The 21,721-nt window shown below is 37.0% G+C and overlaps 1 long non-coding RNA gene and 1 pseudogene across 3 annotated transcripts in view; both read right to left on the bottom strand.

The window, feature by feature from the left end:
• LOC105493019 (uncharacterized) overlaps positions 1–21,631 on the bottom strand; it is a 92,044-nt gene extending 70,413 nt beyond the window's left edge. For all 3 annotated transcript variants that reach the window (XR_011610911.1, XR_011610913.1, XR_011610912.1), the window contains exons 1-2: positions 21,535–21,631; positions 20,492–20,711 (exon numbers count right to left, since the gene is read on the bottom strand). This is a non-coding gene — a long non-coding RNA (uncharacterized lncRNA). The remainder of the gene's footprint in view (positions 1–20,491; positions 20,712–21,534) is intronic.
• On the bottom strand, positions 10,228–10,737 carry LOC105493018 (large ribosomal subunit protein eL29 pseudogene; annotated as a pseudogene).
• Positions 21,632–21,721: the final 90 nt, after the last annotated feature.

The following is a 21,721-nucleotide window of genomic DNA, read 5'->3' as shown; positions in this document are numbered from 1 at the left end:
AAGTTATTTCTTTGGTGGCCTGAAAGATGAATCTCTGATGCATCTAATCTCTGCTCCCTGCTTTATTTCCATAGCTACAGAGAACTCTGAAGACAGCTGGTATGTACCTTTGGAATCTTCTTTTCTTAATATGTAACTTTTGTTTCTCCCTAATGGTCTAATATCCAAACTTTTCACTCTCCTTCCATCAGAGGTTGCATTAGCTAAAGCTGGCCTTCTATGGCAGTCCTAGGTCCCCTCAGTTCTGTCTTCATGAGTATATTTGCCTAAGGTTCTCTGTTGCAGTTGTGTTTCCTTGTTGGGTTCCTTCATCACATAATCGGGAATTAATTTCTGGAGTGATGCGGGTTTCAGTCTACAGAGGCCCACATCTCAATCTGCAAGGTAGATACTACAGCAGAGCTGATGAGAGCTAAGCACTATCTCCATCATTTCTAGCTTGAGTATGCTGGTTGGCCACAACTTACTTCTTGAAAAGTCCAGGGACACTTGCAGCTTTGGTACCATCAAGAAGCTGCTTATAATCCCATAATGCTTATCTTTAACATTTCTACAAATTAATTTGGCTGCACGATTTCAAAAGACAACCACTTCAGATATGTTATGTAGCATTAGACCCTGAAAAAATCAGAATAGTTTCTTTTTTCTTTATTATATTTTAAATTCTAGGGTACATGTACACAACGTGCAGGTTTGTTACATATGTATACATGTGCCATGTTGGTGTGCTGCACCCATTAACTCGTCATTTACATTAGGTATATCTCCTAATGCTATCCCTCCCCCCTCCCCCACCCAACAACAGGCCTCCGTGTGTGATGTTCCCCACCCTGTGTCCAAGTGTTCTCATTGTTCAGTTCCCATGTATGAGTGAGAATATGCGGTGTTTGGTTTTCTCTCCTTGTGATAGTTTGCTCAGAATGATGGTTTCCAGCTTCATCCATATCCCTACAAAGAACATGAACTCATCCTTTTTTATGGCTGCATAGTATTCCATGGTGTGCCACATTTTCTTAATCCAGTCTATCATTGATGGACATTTGGGTTTGTTCCAAGTCTTTGCTATTGTGAATAGTGCTACAATAAACATATGTGTGCATGTGTCTTTATGGCAGCATGATTTATAATCCTTTGGGTATATACCCAGTAATGGGATGACTGGGTCAAATGGTATTTCTAGTTCTAGATCCTTGAGGAATCGCCACACTGTCTTCCACAATGGTTGAACTAGTTAAACTAAAGAGCTTCTGCACAGCAAAAGAAACTACCATTGGAGTGAACAGGCAGCCTACAGAATGTGAGAAAATTTTTACAATCTACCCATCTGACAAAGAGCTAATATCCAGAGTCTACAAAGAACGTAAACAAATTTACAAGAAAAAATCAAACAACCCCATCAAAAAGTGGGCAAAGGATATGAACAGACACTTCTCGAAAGAAGACATTTATGCAGCCAACAGACACATGAAAAAACGCTCATCATCACTGGCCACCAGAATGCTTTCTTAAAGGCAAAATTTGTCAAGATATTGCTCAATATATTGAGCAGCTTAATATAGTAGGAGGAGAGTAGATGTGGAATCATAAGGAACTGAGTTCAAATTGTAACTCTGCCATTTACTATCTGAGTGACCTTGGGCTTTGGGGAAATTAAATTAGATAATGACAACATGTCTGGTACAGTCTACAATACCTCATAGGTACACAATAATTGCTATTACCCTAATCCTTTTCTTGGGAACAAATCCTACATTATATTTCCTGGGATTACCTGGCAACCTTAAAGCAGCATGTTTTCTTACCTTCATTTAAAATATAATTTCCTGGCTAAGAAATATGTCCTGTTATCCAGGACACCTGCCTCTTCGCTGATTTCCCTATCAGCATAATTATTGACCCTGAACTCTTCAGAGTGATTTTTCTTCACTGGGCATGCATTCTCAGTCAGGCTGCCTCACTGCACACATCACCTGTGCTCCTGCAATTTATAACCTGTGTCATTCTTGTGACTTTGAATTGACTGTAGTGGAATAAACAGAAGGTTGCTAGGCATGTGGGCGAGGCTGAGTGAGCATTTTTAATGGGGGTTGTGCTGGTGCCACTGAACACTCCAAGTTCTTAGAAACTGAAGAAAACAAATAAATGCTACTTTTTGATAAAGTTGAAGACCTGGAGGAGAGCCCCCCCCAACATCAAAATAGATTTTAGTTTTTATTCAATTTTTTTTGTGTATGTAGTGTCATGCATCTTGTGTTGTGGCATCTTATTGGTGTTTTGTTTAATATGTCTAAATATTCAGTCTTGCTAACATAGATTAAACTAGCCAAAAACGAGGTGGTTGATCTGACATTAGCAAAAGCTGATATCCAGCATGGTCTGAGAATCATAGTATGTAGGAAGAGAACACTCAACTAACCTCTCATGTGATATTGGACTCAATTCCAGCTCTTCTCTATCAGATGGGATAATGGGATATAGCAAGACAGAGAGGCAAGAAACAGGTCCCCTGAGTTCAAATCCTTACTGTTGTATGACTTTGAACAAGTACTATAATCTCTCTGTGTCTCAGTTGCCTCATCTGTAAAATGGGATTAATAGTACAACTTGCTTCAAGGGCGGCTGTGAGAATGAAATGTAATAATATATGGAAGACACTTTGAATAGTGCCTGGTGCATGTTCAATTTCATGTCTAAGACTGTCATTGTGGTCAAATCCCTGATTAAAATACCCAAAGCTCAGAAAGAATCATCAGGTTCTATTCCATAATCAAATTACTGTAATTGCGGAACAGTCATTTCTTATTTATATTAATCAATTTAACAAGTAGCATTGGCAATTTAGGATGTTCCAGGCACTCTTCTAGGTGAACAAAGGCAAATAATTCCAGTCAAGTTCCTGCTTTAAGGACTCAAAATCTGTCTCCTGGTAAATTTCACATGCTGATTTTAGTTTTTCCATGGAAATATGGAATAAATTTGCTCCTTTTTCTGCATGGCAGCAGCTCTTTAATCTGAGAATAATTCAAGCTCTTCTTTAGCTTTGCCTTTTGTGATTAAACAGGTGCAATTCTTTCAACTGCTTAGATATGGCAGATGATTTCTGGCTGCATTCCTGGGCTCTTTCAGGAACCAGGACAGGAAGGCTGAGCTATGTGGGACTTTAACCAGGGCAACACTGGAGCTCTAAGTCCTGTTCCTGGCAGTCCCCCAAGTTCTATGTGACTTCACTCTTGACCTTCTTCCTCCTGCTCTAGAATTAGCTTTCTCACTTTATACCTTTCATAGGGCTTTAGATCAAGTAATTCTCTGGCTCTTTCTGCTCCTGCTTGCTTTTGAATGCCATCTCACTGCTGGGACCCGACTTAGACCAGATCCTAAATCTCCTAATGGGTCCTAATCCAGCCCCTAACCCAGGGAGGTTTTAAATCCCTGTATATTTTCATTTGTTATAAATACTTTGTTTTAGTTGTCATAAATTCCTTGAATTGTGAGCTAGAATTGCTCATAATAAGCAAGAGAACAAAATAAACTGCCAAATGAATCCAAGGAGCCCTTGATTGTAAGACGTACTAATATTTTATGTACCTCCCCCCAACTCCAGGCCTTCTTATTGCTCAGAATTTTTATTTATTCTTGTTGAAGGAACTCTTCTAAACTTAGTTAGCAATAGACTTTTATCTGTGTCACTCTTGTACGTAAATAGTAACCAAGTCCCATCAGGTCTCAAAAGCGTATTCTTTAGCTATTCACCTTTATATATTCACAAAATGCTTCAAGGGTCAACATACTTGGATGGTTCCGTATAGCTCCTGGATTTCTAACTTATCTAGGCCTTTTATAAGCTCAGAGGTCATCCTTCAATGTTCTCTGCAAGCATAGTAACATCTTTGAGAAACATTTTATCCATGGACAGTGACAGATCCACTTGTAGTCAATAAAGTTTCAATGTTAGGGCTTCTCACTAGCACAGTGCATTTCTTTCTCTGTGTAGATTATGATAATACAGAATTTTGTCACATGGAAAGGTAAAGATATGCAGCCACAAAGTATAGGGAAAAGCATGAAAAAGCCATGCCAAGCATCTACTTTATAAAAACATTCGTCTTTTTTTTATACTTCTCAGCTTCTTAAAATTTGTAGTTTACCATAATTTATTTTGTCTTTCTTAATAAATATTAATTGTTGTACATAATTTTGTATTCTTTTTTCTAGATAGGGATCTACAAATTGCATAAATTTGGAGTTCAATAATACCTAGATTTGCCCCCTTCTTAGGTAAATAATTTTTAGTTTAAATTTAAATATAATGGCAACTCTAGGACATTGGCAATACACATGACATCATAGTCATATGCTACTTTTTATAACTCTTGCTTGTAATTTTGATCTGTTTAGCTTCTTTAACATTGATGAAGTTATTTTGAGCCGTGTTGAAGTACATCATGGTTTCGTTAGTATTTTCTGTTTTACAAGGTTCAATTTTGTTTTTTCCTTAATTGAATCACATGTTGTTGGAAGTTGGGAAGCTTCTGTTCAAAGTCAGATGGAAATTTCTGATGAAATGATCTGTCCAATGTATGAATTGATCATATCACCCTCTCATTGCTTTAAAATTTCTTTCTTTCTCTATTCCCAGGGATTTGGACATTTTTTTCTGTCTTTAGTTGATGTATTACAGCCAAACATTTTTTAACATTTTATTTTGAATAACCTGAAGCTGATAGGAAAGTGGCAAAAAGGGTCTGAAGAATTCTTGTATACTCTACAACCAGATACTGCAATTACTAATATTTTACCATATTGTGTTATTGTTCTCTCACTCCCTGCATTTATACATTTTGTTTTTTTCTCAGCCATTCAAGAGAGTTAAAGATATTAAGCCCCATCACACCTTAATGCTTCAGTGTGCATTTTCTAAAAACAAGAACATTCTCCTATATAACCACAGTACAACCATACAAATCAGAAAATTCACATTGATACCATGTTGCTCTCTAATCTACTGATCCTAATCAGATTTTGCTGCTTCTCCCAATAATGTCCTTTGAAAGGTCCAGGATCATGTATTATATTTATCTGCCATATCACTTTAGTCTCTTTTGATCAGATAATTTCTTCAGTTTCTCTTTCTCTTTTAACGACACTGAAATGTTTGAAAAGTCCATAAGAGTTACTCTGTAGAACATCCCTCAGTTCATGTTTGACAGACATTTTCTCCTGAATGGATTTGGGTTTTGTATCTTTTGCAGGGATATCACAGAAATGATGCTGTGCTCTTTTTATTGTATTATTTCAAGTAGCATATGATTTCTGGTGATGTTTATTTTTTACCACGTGGCTAACATTATGTCTTCTAGGTTTCTCTATTGGTGAAGTATTAATTATTAATTAATTATTAATTACTAATTAATTAATTATTAATTATTAATTACTAAGCATTTAATATATGGGGATATACTTTAAGATTAGGTAAATATCCCATCTCTCATCAAATTTTCAGCCCCTAATTTTTGCTACTATTGAATGCCCATGTACCATTTATATAAATTAAGTTTTCTCATAACATAACCATACCTTTTCTTTTATGACTTTTATGTGGGTGCTTCTTTGCTACAAGAGCAGAATTTAGTATTTTTGACAGAGATCAAGTGTCCTACAAAGCCTAAATTATTTACTTTCTGGCCCTTTACAGAAAAACTTGCTGACTTAGCTCTCATGAGCCTGATAATCTGTATTTTAACAAGTGCCTCAGTAGTTAAACACTTCGCCAAAGTATATTTCTTTCTCTGTACTGCTGAAGTCTGTATTTTATTACTTACATATTTTTTCAGTTCATAGTGTCATTTGTCCTTTTGTATCTTTTTTAAAGAAATAAGGCTATGAGGTTTACAAAAGCTGATGATAAAATTTGTGTCTTTGAAATGTCAATTGCATAAATGAGACAGAGAATGGTATAATATGGGTTTTAATAGATAGTCTTTGATATTATGGTGAGTGGAAAAACTTCACAATTTCAAAAAAAAAAAAAACCTAATAGTATTCATAATCATTACAACTTTGAGCTTGATTTGCTGTCTCTCTAGTGTTCTAATTTCTTCAAATACTGCTATTAGATTAACCTTCTTAAAGAATAGCTCTGAGTTTCTCATGCCTGGTCAAAAAGCAAACACAAACAGTGTATTTCATAATCTCCCCAATTCTAATGCCCAGGGCCCATACTTTTTAGCCTGGCATGCAGGAGCCATCAAGGGTTGAACCCAATCTACTCTGAATAAGGAAAGATGAGGAGACAGGAGTGGTCTTAGAAAGAGAGAAAGAGATTGGAGGGCTTTTCCAAAAACATCTTCCTCTCCTAGCCATCCCATTTTCAATGTTTTAGATAGCTCAGACTTTTAGCTCTTTACCATAACTACTTCATGTTCAGGTTTCTCTTCAGATCTCACACACACACACACACACACACACACACACACACACACACACACATCGCATCACATTCCTAGCTGGTAGCTCCTATTGGTATGGTCCCATGACCTGTCCTTTAAAACTGTCTCTACAGTTCCAAATTCTCTCTGCTCCGGTTTAAATTCTATGTGTTTAAGAAAGCTCTTTTTCCTGCCATGGTAATATTTCCCTTCTTTGGCCACAAGTTGTACTTTACCTGTATTTCTCTTAGGAACTTATTTTCTATCTTTAATACAATTCATTATGCACATGATCCATCTGCCCCACTATTATATAAAATGGTCAATGATAAGCTTTCTATTGGATTCCCCTTCATAGTACAGTGTTTCCTCCTTAATAGATCCCCAGTGAGCAGTCAGGGAGTGACTCACAGGTCTGTCAAGGTGCCCATCCTCACCAGAACACCTGAGTGTGAGTGGTGTAGATTCAGCGTGGAGCTAAGTACCTAATATCTCTCTTTGCGCCTTTGAGTTCCATTTGCTGTAAGATCTGAGGCTAATCTGAGGGAGGCTGGGCCAGTTTGCAGCCCCATTTGCTGGTACACCATCTTTAAGAGCATAGCATGGAGCACTGTGGGAAGTGGGAGTCACTGTCTTTGTTCCAGGTCACCATTCATTCACCCTGGATTCCTTGAGGAGAAGACAGGCTGAGGTCAGCCTAGGTCCTTCTGATTCCTTCTGTTCCCATTAGTTGAACAAGCTCTTTACCTCGGTAAGTGATTGTTTTTACTGCTATCAACTCTCCTTTACTTTGCCTTTTTGCAGACGTAAAGAGATGGAAACAGGAAAAACATGCACTGTAGATCAGGGAGAGGGCAACCAAGGCAAAATTACTAAAAGAAAGAGACAAACTTCAGTGTAGACAGACCTAGGTTCCAGTCCCAAATCTGCCACAGTCACTGTGGAATGCTAAGTAATTTACATAACTGCATCTAAGATCCAGTTTCCTAATCTGTAGAACTGCAATAATAATAGCTACCTCATGTGGTAGGTGCTAATTTATGTAAAACACCTAGTTCATAGTAGGTGCTCAAAAACTTGCTCTTATTAAATGGTGCTTTGGAGAAACTGGCCAAAAGAAAAGGAAAATTTTTAAAAAAGGGCAATGTGGACTGTGAATATACTGACGGAAAACATTCCATAGATGATTAACTAAATTACTTTAAAAAATTACTAAATTAAAGTTTTTAATTGTGCAAAAACACATTTAAGTGGGAGCGGAAAGTTACCCAATCCAGAGCATGGATGAAGAAGTACTCAGAGAACTAGAGAAACACAACTTAATTGGAGAGGCAGTGAGGTAACAAGAAGGGGGATTGACAAATGCATGTGAGGTTGTAGAGGGGATGGCAAAGCATTGAGGGCATTTCCACTTCATGGCTTCAATTTTCTCGATTAAGTAAAAGGCATTCTATTTTCTCCATTAAGAATAAGGAGGGACCAAGGTGAGGAAGATTATTTGATAGGCCAGAGAAGTTAAATAATAATTGATACAGGTTAATTCAGTGTTAGGCTATTTACCAAGTGAGAACATTGAAAAGACAGTGAGACAAGGTAGTAAAATTTTGGCAAGAAAATAATTCAAGTGTGGAGATACGGACTCTAAGTTGAACGAGGAAAGATATGAAGACAAGAATGGTCTCTGAAGGGAAAAAGGAACAGGAGGGCTTGTGGATCAGGAGCAGGTGAAGGAGTAACTGAATGAGACAGCAAGACGGACAGGATCCTGGGATTGAATAGTAGTGTGTGGGAACTGAACATTTCAAGGGCAGAGTTGTAACAAGTGTCTAGGAGGTTCAGGATGCGGCTGTGGGAGTGGATGACCAAAGTTGGGGTACTGAAGGTTCCTAGAGATGGCAAAACCAAGAAACTGATCTGAAAGAGTTGACTATGGAAATGCAAAAGTCATTCTGAACAATGGAAGTGCTTAGCGTGATAAAAAGAAAGTTAACTAAGTATCAAATCTTAAATAAATATTGGGTGTGGTGAACACAAGAGATAGTAGCAGATGAAACAGTAAAGACTACTCACAAAGGTCAAGAGTCAGTGGGAGTCAGGCAGTATCTCAGGTCTATAATCTCAGCACTGTGGGAGACGAAAGTGGGGGAAATCTCTTGAGGCCAGGAGTTCGAGACCAGCCTGGCCAACAAGGCAAAACTCCATCTCTACTAAAAGTACAAAAATTAGCCGGGTATGGTGGCAGGTGACTGTAATCGCAGCTACTTGGGAGGCTGAGGCAGGAGAATTGTTTGAGCCTGTGAGGCAGAGGTTGCAGTGAGCCAAGATGGCACCACTGCACTCCAACTTGGGAGAGAGTTAGACTCCATTAAAAAAAAAAAAAAAAAAAAGTCAACTGAATTTTTTGTAAATTTTTAATTTTTTAAAACAAAATTATTATTAATTTTTTTTTGCCTTAGCAATGAGGACTCATTCTGTCCAGGATGGTCTCAAAGTCCTGGGCTCAAGTGATCCTTTGCCTCAGCCTCTCTAGTAGCTGGGACTACAAGCATCTGTCACTGTGCCCAGCTCAACAGGATTTTTAACAGAACAAAATCTGGGTGTTTTCAGTGACACTATTCCCTACCTGCCTCTGCAAACAATAAAGTCCTTACATTGTTAAATTGACTTTAGGATCTTGCCATCACTCTGTGTCTGGGTTCTGTTATGAGAATAGAAGTTTCTCCTCATCCCAGATTCTAGTTAGTAAATTGGTAAAATTTCCTTCCTGGCTATTGTCCCTCAATCTATAGCTTGTTGGTTTCTGATTTTTTTTTTTTTTTTGGTCCTTTATGTCTGATAACATATTTAACTCTATTGTCCACTTGTAGCTCAGGCTTGACTGATTTGTATTTGTGTAATTCTAGTAAACAAAATAGCCCCCAAAAACACTTTTGTGAAAACTATGGTAGGTCACAGCCTTCAACAAATTTTCATCTTGCAGTGCCGAGGAAAGGCACACCAATATTTACTGGAGTCAGAAAACACTCCCCAGCAGGTGCATAATTACTTTTATGAAGGATTCCTGTGACTCATTCCTGCCCTGCCTACACAGGACTGCCTCTCCTCATTAGCTTGTGATATTGTCTGTCTTTGTATGAAGGTCATTTTGAATCTAACAGTCAGGATAATCACATGGAAAAATTACTGGAAGAACCCCCACTCATGTAATTGCTAACATAATACAGTTTCAAATTAGATATCAAACAGCACTTCAGTGTTTTGTTTCTTAAAATCATATTATTTGCCTTGTGGGAATCTGCATGTATATTTTCTTAAGGTGACATGGTCTCACCTTGAATATCTCTTTTTATAAGTGACTGACCTTAAAGATAGAAAGAAATGCTAGGGCTTTGGATAGAACACCTTCATGGTGACTCAAATAATGTGTTAATGGTTTTGAGAGCACTCAGGAAACTTATGCCCATTGAGTGCTACAATAATAGACTAACTGATTTATGAGTAGTCTGTACACTCCTAAGAGCTGTACTTCTAGGAGTCTGTAGCCCACAAGAGAATTAACTTCACCCTAACTGTAGAGTCCCATGCATTGATCTGAAGTACTCATTCTTAGTCTCTTACCAGGGAGGCATATAAGTGTTTTGGAGGCAGCATGTAAAAATTTGAAAAAGTATAATCACTATTGAAACTTAAGTTTTTAATTGAGGAAAAAACATATTATTATTATTATTTTCCTGCCTCAGGTTTATTTGTACAAATTACACAGGAAGACACCAGCCCCATGCTGACAGCAGCCCAGGGTGGGTCACACCAGTCCTTCTGTCTTCATGTTGGCAGACAGAGATCTATACTCTGAAGTCTTTGTAGGGGCCTGGGCATCTTTGGGAGCCTGAGCTGGAACTGAAGCTGGAGCTGCAGCCTGGGCCTTGGTTTGATCCTTGGCTTTGGCCTTTGGCCCACACAACCTGAGCCCCTTGGCAATGAGGGCCCAAGCATGCTTCCCAAGCTTGGTGTGGGTAATGTAGGCAAGTTGATTGAGCTTGTGGCTGACACCCTTTGGCATCTTGGGCTTAAACTCCTTTGGCTTAATGAGGGCCTTGATAGGCTCAGCAAGTGCACTCATGGCCTTGGCATTGTTAGCCTGCATCTTCTTTAGGCCCTTCTTGTTGCATTTCTTGGAAAAGTCCATGTTCCTCAGGAACTTGGGGTCTACCCCCTTAAGAGATTCATATTTTTGCGATCAGGGTTTCTTGATGCCATTTCTGTGCCATTTTCAGGAATGTTTGTATGTGGTGTGGTTCTTGGACTTGGCCATGTCTGCACTTTAACACCCAGCTCCCAAAGCACCTGGAACACGAAGGGACCATATTATTTTTATAATGTAAGCTTCTGAGGGAAAAACCCAATGAAATCATTTTGGCTGGCAAGACTACACTAACACAAGACTGCATTATTTACGTGTCAGTGATTTTCATGGACAACCAGAAATAAGTGGCAACTTATCCATGATTTCTATTACTGACTATCTGTTCCATTTTCCTTTGCATCTAGCCGGACCCACAGTTGGGTGGGGATTTTATCTGGTGAGGAGACCCTAACCTTTATTCCCTTGTGATACTGTCTTTATATGATTATTGTAATTTTCTATTAACATTCAGTGGGTCCACATTGGTGCTGGCAAAAGTTTGGTAGGCAGGGAAAACAAATCTAAATAGATAACAACTCTATGCTAGTGAGGATAAATTTTTTCCCTATCCATGCAGAATGGTATTAAATGTAATCAACTTGCTACCAGCTAGCGGAGTGGTCCTTGTTGTGTGAGACCATATTGGGTATTGGGGTTAAACATAGTAATTGGCAAAAACTTCATGACCAAGAACCCAAAAGCAAATGCAACAAAAACAAAGATAAATAGGTAGGACTTAATTAAGCTAAGTAACTTCTGCATGGCAAAAGGAACAGTCAGCAGAGTAAACAGACAACCCACAGAGTGGGAGAAAATCTTCACAATGTATACATCTGACAAAGGACTAATATCCAGAATCTACAAGGAACTCAAGCAAATTAGCAAGAAAAAACAAACAATCCCATCAAAAAGTGGGCTAAGGAACATGAATAGGCAATTCTCAAAAGAAGACATACTAATGGCCAACAAACATGAAAAAATGCTCAACATCAATAATGATCAGAGAAATGCAAATCAAAACCACAATGCAATACTACCTTACTCTTGCAAGAATGGCCATAATAAAACAATAAAAAATGATGGATGTTGGCATGGATGTGGTGAAAAGGGAACACTTCTACCCTGCTGGTGGGGGTGTAAGCTAGTACAATCACTGTAGAAAACAGTGTGAAGATTCCTTAAGGAACTAAAAGTAGAACTACTAATTGAAACAGCAATCCCACTACTGGGTATCTACCTAGAGGAAAATAAGTCATTATACAAAAAAGACACTTGCACACATATGCTTATAGCAGCACAATTCACAATTGCAAAGATATGGAACCAGCATACATCAATCAATGAGTGGATAAAGAAACTGTGGTTTATATACATACCATGGAATACTACTCAGCCACAAAAATGAATGAATTAATGGCATTCACACCAACCTGGATGGAATTGCATACTATTATTCTAAGTGAAATAACTCAGGAATGGAAAATCAAACTTCGTTATGTTCTCACTCTTAAGTGGGAGCTAAGCAATGAAGATGCAAAGGCATAAGAATGAAACAATGGACTTTGGGGAAGCATGGGAAAGGGTGGGAGGTGGGTGAGGGATAAAAGACTACAAATTGCATTCAGTGTATACTGCTCTGATAATGAATGCACCAAAATCCCACAAATCACCACTAAAGAACTTACTCATGAAACCAAATACCACCAGTTCCTGCAAAACCTATGGAAATTTAAAAGTTAAAAAAAAAAAAAAAGACTTGAACCAGGCACAATGGCACACATTAGCCTCTACTATGGTGCTTTGCAACACTGCAAAGTGAAAAAATGTTCATTCCAGCCCAATCTTGTATGTGAGGAAACTTTAAAACTTTAAAACAAAATTGAATGCTATCTTATGGGCATTGTTATGAGGGAGAAATGAGTACATTGGGTAAATTAACTGTATTATGATGTTTGTGGTCTGCATGCAGGTGCAATTTGATTGTGTGAGGAGACAAAAGAGGGTTCCTCAGGATGACTAATACATCTTTTTAAACATACATTAGAGAGAAGTGCACAGAGTGCGCATATCACATTTGAAATGTTCTATTGTTCTGTCCATTTTTCATTACTCTGAAATGATTACTGCGAAAATTCCTAAATTGGATGCTTTTCAGAGAGAAGATTAAAGACCGTAAGCACAGTCTTCCAGCTATGAAAAAAGAGTGTGCTTCTGCAGATGAATGGAGAGCCTTAGCAACTTCACTGTGGGATCTGCACAGCATGTGGAGAAACCCGAGGCCCATTGGGAAGTGTCAGCCTTGCTCCATCCATGAGCTTGGAGGGACCTCAGTTGGCTTTTTGTAGCATATCTGCCTTGAGCTGATCACCATCCGCTTGGCATTATTTAATTATTTAAAACCTCTTAAATGCACTTCGTTAGGGCCTGAGTCTCCATAATGCCAGGACAAGGAGGCAGAGATCTTCTGAAGAAACCCAGACAGAAACCTTGCACAGTTGCAAAGGAGGAAGAAAAGTCAAATACAGGCGTTACCAAATACTGAGCCGTCTTACTTCCAAGACTACCTGGGAATTTATAGTTCTTTGATTAAAGGTCAGTACTAATTTGAAACAAAACAACAACAACAACAACAACAACAACAAATGGATCATCTTACTTGATTTTGAAGAATATTCTCCATGGAGGAGAATTTTGTTTGAGTACTTACATCACATGAGACACAAATATACTCTGCGACCATTGCCAGAAGTTCATATACATAGCTCTTCTCTAAGACCCTTTGTCATCAATTTTCCTGTTTTGCTTCTTTAAAAACCTGCTAGTAGATGTAGATGTTTACCTAAGAACATTTCTCCTTTCATCCTGATCACAAATTAAAGCATTTCACATTTGTCCCATTGGAAGAATTTTAGTTTTCACTGTCTTTCAGAGCCACCACTGTTGCATTGTAAAAGTGCTTTTCTATCTATGTCATGATAAGCCTCCTGTAAATAAGACTCAAAATATGGTCCTAGACAACTTTTTATAAGGCTATGGATGTGGGAGAAGGTAGAATGTCACTATGTGGCTGGAGTAGACATGTTAGGAGTGTGAGCTACTTGCTTGTCCACCCTGGGAACTGCAACAGTCAGATCTTGAATATGTTTACTTCCACTAGATGATGGAGTGCCTGTGGGTATGCTCAACTTAATGATAGGTGGGTTAGAAACATCCAGTTCATTATGAATATATCAATTTCTGTAGCCACTTGGTCTACTGCAGTCATGCATTAAGCATCTTATAACCTCTTCCAACCCTAGTAATTTTACAGTTATGCATTCAGTTTCTTGTCTTTTTGTGTTTCTCTTAAAATTCTAATACGCAAACTTTCTTTAACAAAGTGTATAATTAATCACTCTCTCTTCCCTCCATTGGAAAAATACAGGAGCCCTGAAACACTGGAACTCTAATCACCATGATTCTGTCTTAAATGTCAACCTTACATATTTTAGTTTGAACTTGTTTTTGTACTTCTTAAGTTAATAGCTATTGTGATTATATTATAACATTTGGCAGTTTGCTTGGAATTACTGATTTTTTTTTTCAGTCTCTTTGCTCACACTTCCTTCTTTATAGATTGAGATTCTTTCTTACTAAGGCAGATATTTCCAAGTTCACTAGTAAGTGTCTGTTAATGGTAAACTCATACAATATGGATCTGAAAACATTTAATTCATTATCATTCTTAAATGGTAGTTTAACTGGACATGGAATTCTCTCAACAGCAAATTGAGAGTTACTTTAGCTCTGCACTGAGTATATTGTTTCATTATTTTTTGATTTCTATTGTTACCATTGAATATATTGAGACCAGACCCAGACTATACATTATTTCTTTGTAGATAATGTGCTGCTTCTCTCCAGATGTCTTTAATATTTTCTTTATATCTCTACTGTTCTACCATTTTACTATGTTGTCTAGGTGTGAGCTTATTTTTTTATCCTACTTAGGACTGTTTGGTTTTGAAATTTCACAATTCTTTTATCAAGGCTAAAAATTTCAGATATTATCTCTTCCAATAACTTATCTCCTTCAGAAAACCTTTTGAGATATGTGTTAAGTCTTCTCATTTTATCCTCCATGTCTCTTTATTTCTCATTTGTATTTTCCATCTATTTACCTGTCAATATAGCATTCTCGGTAATTTTTTAAAGATATGTATTCCAGTTAATTAATTTTCCTTATGCTTTTATCTACATTCCAACTTAACACATCTACTGTTGTAATTTCAATGGATGTAGTTTTCATTTCAGGTATTTCCCCTCCAAAACTTCCTGCTCTATATTTAGTGTGTGTGTGTATATATATACACACACACATATATGTATATATATACACACACATATGTATGTATATATATACACATATATATATTTAGTTTTTCTTTCTGTAGTCATTTTAAACATTTTTATTTGGTAGCCTCTGTCTTATTGTTCAATTATAAACTGGTGGGGGGTATAATCCTAATATTTTTATGTCTGCTTTCTCTGGCTCATGGTGAAATTCCCCATCTGTTTTCTAACTTTGGATTGTAAGCTCCTATTCAGTGGGGCTTCAGTTGTGAGAATTTTGTAGATCCTGATTTGAAGGTATGTCTCCTTAGAGAATTTTTGAGTTTGCTTTTGTCAGGTACTTTTGGAGTATTGTCAGTCTTGACCAAGGCTGAAGTTAATTATGCCTAAAAGATTCCTGGACAAGACCTAGTTACAGAACAAATGATGTTTTTAAAAGCAGAATAATTACCTGTTTTAGAAAGTGAAGAGGGATCAGCTTTACTTCAAAACTCTAGATATCTTTAGTGTGATTCTCCTATTATGATTTCCCTCAGGATACATACAATATTCCAATCTACTGCAGGTGTTGTGATTCCCATAAGGTTTTTTTCGTTTTTTTTTTTTTTTTTGTCATATAAGGGCAGAGTGATAGATCTATTTATACAATATCCTAGACCAGCCAAAGAGTTGTCTCTTGACCTGTGTCTCATTTAACACTGGGTCGCAGACACAAGTGTAAATGTGGTATATATTGCCTCCAAAATTCAAGGGTTCAACAAGTACCAAGTCTAGCCCCTATTTACTAGACCTAGAAGTTTCTTTTAATGTAATAAAATCAAGTTGTTTTGAGAAGTGTCTGTTTATGTCCTTTGCCCGTGTTTTAATGTTTTTTTTTTTTTCTTGTGAATTTGTTTAAGTTCCCTGTAGATTCTGGATATTAGACTTTTGTCAGATGGATAGATTGCAAAATTTTTCTCCCATTCTGTAGGTTGTCTGTTTACTCTGATGATCGTTTCTTTTGCTGTGCAGAAGCTCTTTAGTTTAATTAGATTCCTTTGGTCAATTTTTGCTTTTGCTCTCATTGCTTTTGACATTTTCATCATGAAATATTTGTCCATGCCTATGTCCTGAATGATATTGCCTAGATTTTCTTCTAGGATTTTTATAGTTTTGGCTTTTACATTTAAGTCTTTAATACATCTTGAGTTAATTTTTGTGTAAGGTATAAGGAAGAGGTCCAGTTTCTACTTTCTTCATATGGCTAACCAGTTCTCCCAGCACCATTTATTAAATAGGAAATCCTTTCCCCATTGCTTTTGTCAGGTTTGTCAAAGATCAGATGTTTGTTGCGGATGTGTAGTCTTATTGCTGAGACCTCTATTCTGTTCCATTGGTCTATGCGTCTGTTTTTGTACCATTACTATGCTGTTTTGGTTACTGTAGCCTTGTAGTATAGTTTGAAGTGGGGTATTCTGATGCCTCCAGCTTTGTTATTTTTGCTGAGGAGTGTCTTGGCTCTGTGGACTCTTTTTTGGTTCCACTTGCATTTTAAAGTAGATTTTTCTAATTCTGTGAAGAATGTCAATGGTAGTTTAATGGGAATAGCATTGAATCTGCTGGGCAATAGGTCAATTTCACAATATTGATTCTTCCTACCCATGAGGATGAAATGTTTTTCCATTTGTTTGTGTCCTCTCTGATTTCCTTGAGCAGTGGTTTGTAGTTCTCCTTGAAGAGGTCCTTCCCTTTCCTTGTTAGCTTTATTCCTAGGTATTTTATTCTCTTTGTAGCAATAGTGAATGGGAGTTCATTCATGATTTGGCTCTCTGTTTATCTGTTGTTGGTGTATAGAAATGATTGTGATTTCTGCATATTGATTTTGTATCCTGAGACTTTGCTGAAGTTGCTTAGCAGTTTAAGAAGCTTTTGGGCTGAGTCAATGAGGTTTTCTAGATATAGGATCATGTCATCTGCAAACAGAGACAGTTTGACTTCCTCTGTTCCTATTTGAATGTCCTTTATTTCTTTCTCTTGCCTTATTTCCCTGGCCAGAACTTCCAAAACTATGTTGAAATGGAATCGTGAGAAAGGGCATCCTTGTCTTGTGTCTGTTTTCAAGGGGAATGCTTCCAGCTTTTGCCCATTCAGTATGATATTGGCTATGGGCCTGTCATAAGTGGCTCTTATTATTTTGAGGTATGCTCCATCAATACTTAGTTTACAGAGAGTTTCTTTTTAACATGAAGGGATGTTAAATTTTATCAAAGGCCTTTTCTTCATCTATTGAGATGATCATGTGATTTTTGTCTTTAGTTCTGTTTATGTGATGAATCACATTTATTGATTTGCATATGTTGGACCAACCTTGCATCCAGGGGATGAAGCCAACTTGACCGTGGTGGATAAGCTTTTTGATGCACTGCTGGATTTGGTTTGCCAGTATTTTATTGAGAACTTTTGCATCAGTGTTCATCAGGGATATTGGTCTGAAGTTTTATTTTTTGTTGTTGTATTTTTGCCAGGTTTTGATATCAAGATGATGCTGGCCTCATAAAATGAGTTAGGAAGGAATCTTTCCTTTTCAATTATTTGGAATAGTTTCAGAAGAAATGATATCAGCTCTTCTTTGTACCTCTTGTAGAATACAGCTGTAAATCTATCTATTCCTGGGCTTTTTTTTTGGTTTCAGAATCTGTTATTTGTCTATCCAGGGATTCAACTTCTTCCTGGTTCAATCTTGGAAGAGTATATGTGTCCAGAATTTATGTGTTCATTTCTTCTAGATTTTCTAGTTTATTTGCTTAGAGGTGTTTATTGCATCCTCTAATGGTTGTTTGTACTTCTGTGGGGTCAGTTGTGATATTCCCTTTATTGTTTTTTATTGTGTCTACTATGCAGCCAACAAACATATGAAAAAAAGCTCAACATCACTGATCATTAGAGAAATGAGCATCAAAACTACATTGAGATACCATCTCACTCCAGTCAGTATGGTGATTATTAAAAAGTCAAGACACAAAAGATGCTGGTGAAGCTATGGAGAAACAGGAACACTTTTACACTGTTTGTGGGAATGTAAATTAGTTCAACCATTGTGGAAGACAGTGTGGCAATTTATCAAAGACCCAGATCCAGAAATACCATTTGACCCAGGAGTCCCATTACTGGGTATATACCCAAAGGAATGTAAATCATTCTATTATAAAGATACAGGTACATGTATGTTCATTGCAACACTATTTAAAATAGCAAAGACATGGAATCAACCCAAATCCCCATCAATGATAGACTGAATAAAGAAAATGTAGCACATATACACCATGGAATACTATACAACCATAAAAAGGAAAGAAATCGTGTCCTTTGCAGGGACATGAATAGAACTGGAAGCCATTATCCTCAGCAAACTAACACAGGAACAGAAAACCAAACACCACATGTTTTCACTTATAAGTGGGAGCTGAACAATGAGAACACATAGACCCAGAAAGGGGAGCAACACACACTGGGGTCTGTTGGAGAGGGGAGGGGTGGGTAAAGGTAGGGAGAGTATCAGAATAAATATCTAATGTGTGCAGAGCTTAATGTGTGCAGGTGTTGTGTTGATCTGTGCAGCAAACCACCATGGCACATGTTTACCTATGTAACAGACTTGCAAGTCCTGAACATGTATTCCAGAACTTAAAATAAAATAAAATAAAAAAGAAAATAAAGTTGTTTGGTCTTAGTAACAGTAATGAAGATCTCTGTAGACAGAGATTTCTAAACTTTCTCAGTCTTAGTGTCCATAGTGTCTCAGTAATTTTTTTGGTGCCTCTGGGTCAAATTAAGTAACTAAAAGTTCCATTTATTAAGTAGTTGGGCTAAAACAACTTCATACATATTTATGTCCTAATAACTTGTTGATTATATAAAAGAAATATGCATAAAATGGACAAAAAATATTTTCGTTTTATTCTTAAATAACTTCAACTACTTATCAATGGGATGTGTACATGAAGAACATAGAACACACAAATTGAAGGAAAAGAGTACATTTTTGTTTTATCTTTAAATAATTTTAATTTCTTACTTGTGGAATATATATACCTGTTAGGCACTACTTAACTTTTTAAATCTGGGAATCACATTAAAAACTACCACCCTCATTTTCTATTCAACATTAATTTTCATGTCAGTATCTGCTTTTTACCACAGCAGCCACCAAAACCCTGTTTTTCAAAGATATGATGTTACTGAAAGGAATGTAGCATGGTCTAAAGTGGAAATTGTAAACTATCTTGAGCTAGTGGTACATGTAGTATATTTCACTGTGTTTTCCTTGAACATTTACAAGATATTGGGCCACTTCTGTGACTTTGCTGCAGAGCTTTGGGCATCTTAGTTTATGGTTTGCGAACTGCAGCTTTTGAGTGAGATCATTCTAATTACCATACTGACCCAAGCAATCTATTTTGGTAATAATGTACACCTTATACTTGGTGGTGAAGTTCCACCTTGAGTCTTTCAATCCTTGTTGAAATCACTGAGCTCATTTCAACCTCAGCATCTCTCACCTACAGAGAACAACTTGGACACTTTATAAAGATGCTGGGATTCCCTTCACCAATATATTTTTGAAGGCTTTAGTAATGGGAGTATTTTGAGGACCCTTTCAGAGGTCATAGTTGGGTATGAGGGTCAGTGGATGATAAAATTCACTTCAACAGTCTTTCAATGTCTCTGGATAACTTTCTTAATAACATTCCAAGAAATTTATGAAATGTAAACTTTATTTCCTGTGGCCAATGTTGAATGTAGAAGTAAGTCAGTTAGGAAAGAAACCAACCCAAATGTCCATCAATGATAGACTGGATAAAGAAAATGTGGCACATGTACACCATGAAACACTATGCAGCCATCAAAAAGAATGAGGTCATGTCCTTTGTAGGGACATGGATGAAGCTAGAAGCCATCATTCTCAGCAAACACAAGAACAGAAAACCAAACACTGCGTGTTCTCACTCATAAGTGGGAGTTGAACAATGAGAACACATGGAGGGGAACATCACACACTGAGGCCTGTTGGGGGGTGGAGGGCAAGGGTAGGGAGAGCATTAGGACAAATACCTAATGTATATGGGTCTTAAAACCTAGATGATGGGTTGATAGGTGCAGTAAACCACCATTGCACATATATATCCATGTAACAAACCTGCACATTTTGCACATGTATCCCAGAAATTAAAGAAAATAATAATAATAATAAAAGGAAACAATAAGATCCAGCAGCTTGAACTAGTGTATTAACTTTTAAAAAATGTGTTCATTGTACCTATATTAATAAATTCAGTTGATTAAATTGCAGTGCCTTTCTTAGTTGAACACTCTCAGAATCCAGAAATTAGCACATATATAAACCATGTCTTTCCTAATATAACTTATACTTAATTTTTGCAATTATTGTAACATAGATTTTATCTTCTCAGATTTGGGGCACACTGGAAATCCGATTCTAGTTAGGATTCTGGAGAAAGTGAAGGGTGGGGTAACGGGGCATGAAGAGAAATGGATTCCAATTGTAAATTACCTTCTACAGATTAGAGAGTTGCAGGGTCCTCAGGAAAGGCAGGAATAATTATTTGAGACAAGGGAGAAGCTATTTCCATTGAGAGAGGAAACTAAATGGAAGCTGTAGGTTCTTGATTTTCCAAGTCCTCCAAAACCCTCAGTTAGTGCTCCATTCCAATTTTGGGCATTCCATGTGTTCTCTGTCAGTGTCCACATTTTCAGAAAAAGGTCTGGGAAATCTGTGAACTCAATGGATGTAATTCAACAATGCGCATGATAGAACTTAGTGCTTATTATTCATTTATTTTAGCTAAGTAGCTATAAGAGATTAGAGGCAATTTTACAAAATTATATTAATCCCTATAATTAAATTCATAATTTTAACTAATAATTTAGGGTTATAATATTGTCATTGGACCTCATCCTTCAATTTTTTAGACACTTTTTATTGTTCTATGGCAATGGATACTTGTTTCCCCTCCTTCCAAGTGGTTTGTGATCTTCTCAGGTAATTGCAAGTAATAATTTTTAGAATCTTTATTTTAAGCATTTTCAGCCGCATAAAAACTAGAGAAAATAGCATAAATAAAATACATATATACATCACTTATGTTTAATGTTTACAAATATATTGCCAAATTTACTTATAGACAAAATGGCTTTTCATTGCAAATATGGAAATATGCATATTTAAAGAAATAATATTTTCTTCCATAAACACAATACCGTGACTATACCTAACACATTGAACACAAATTCCCTAATATCATCACATCATAGGTCACAATTTCATTAGTCATGCCATCAATCTGTGCCAAGAGCATCTGTGTTCCCCATCCTTTAACACTAGCTATATTTTCACTGCCTTTGTCAGCAAATAAGCTACATAATAAATTCCATGTATTGTTTTATCCATTCCTCTTTCATTATCCTATAGCTCTGTAAATTGCAATAACTTCTACTAGGATTTTTGTGCTAGTCAAGATTCTATTAGTGAATAAAACAGAAATTAATCTGGTTAACTTAAGTAGAATATAAATTTATAGGAATAATATCCCATACCTCCATTTGTAGGATAATAGACCAGGCATAGATGGAAACCAGAGGAAGTGAAGCATAGTCAAAGATATGCCATGGGAGTTACCCTCTCTGATCACTGCTGGTTGGCATTGTCACCATGCGTCCTTTGTGACCACACGACTGGGGTCTCAACTCTGTAAATCTGACCCTGAACCTGTAGGTTATTCCT

Source organism: Macaca nemestrina, chromosome 1 (assembly GCF_043159975.1).
Source record: "Macaca nemestrina isolate mMacNem1 chromosome 1, mMacNem.hap1, whole genome shotgun sequence".
NCBI lineage: Eukaryota > Metazoa > Chordata > Mammalia > Primates > Cercopithecidae > Macaca > Macaca nemestrina.
The sequence above is the reverse complement of the archived record's forward strand: the minus strand, read 5'-3'. Positions and strand labels throughout refer to the sequence as shown.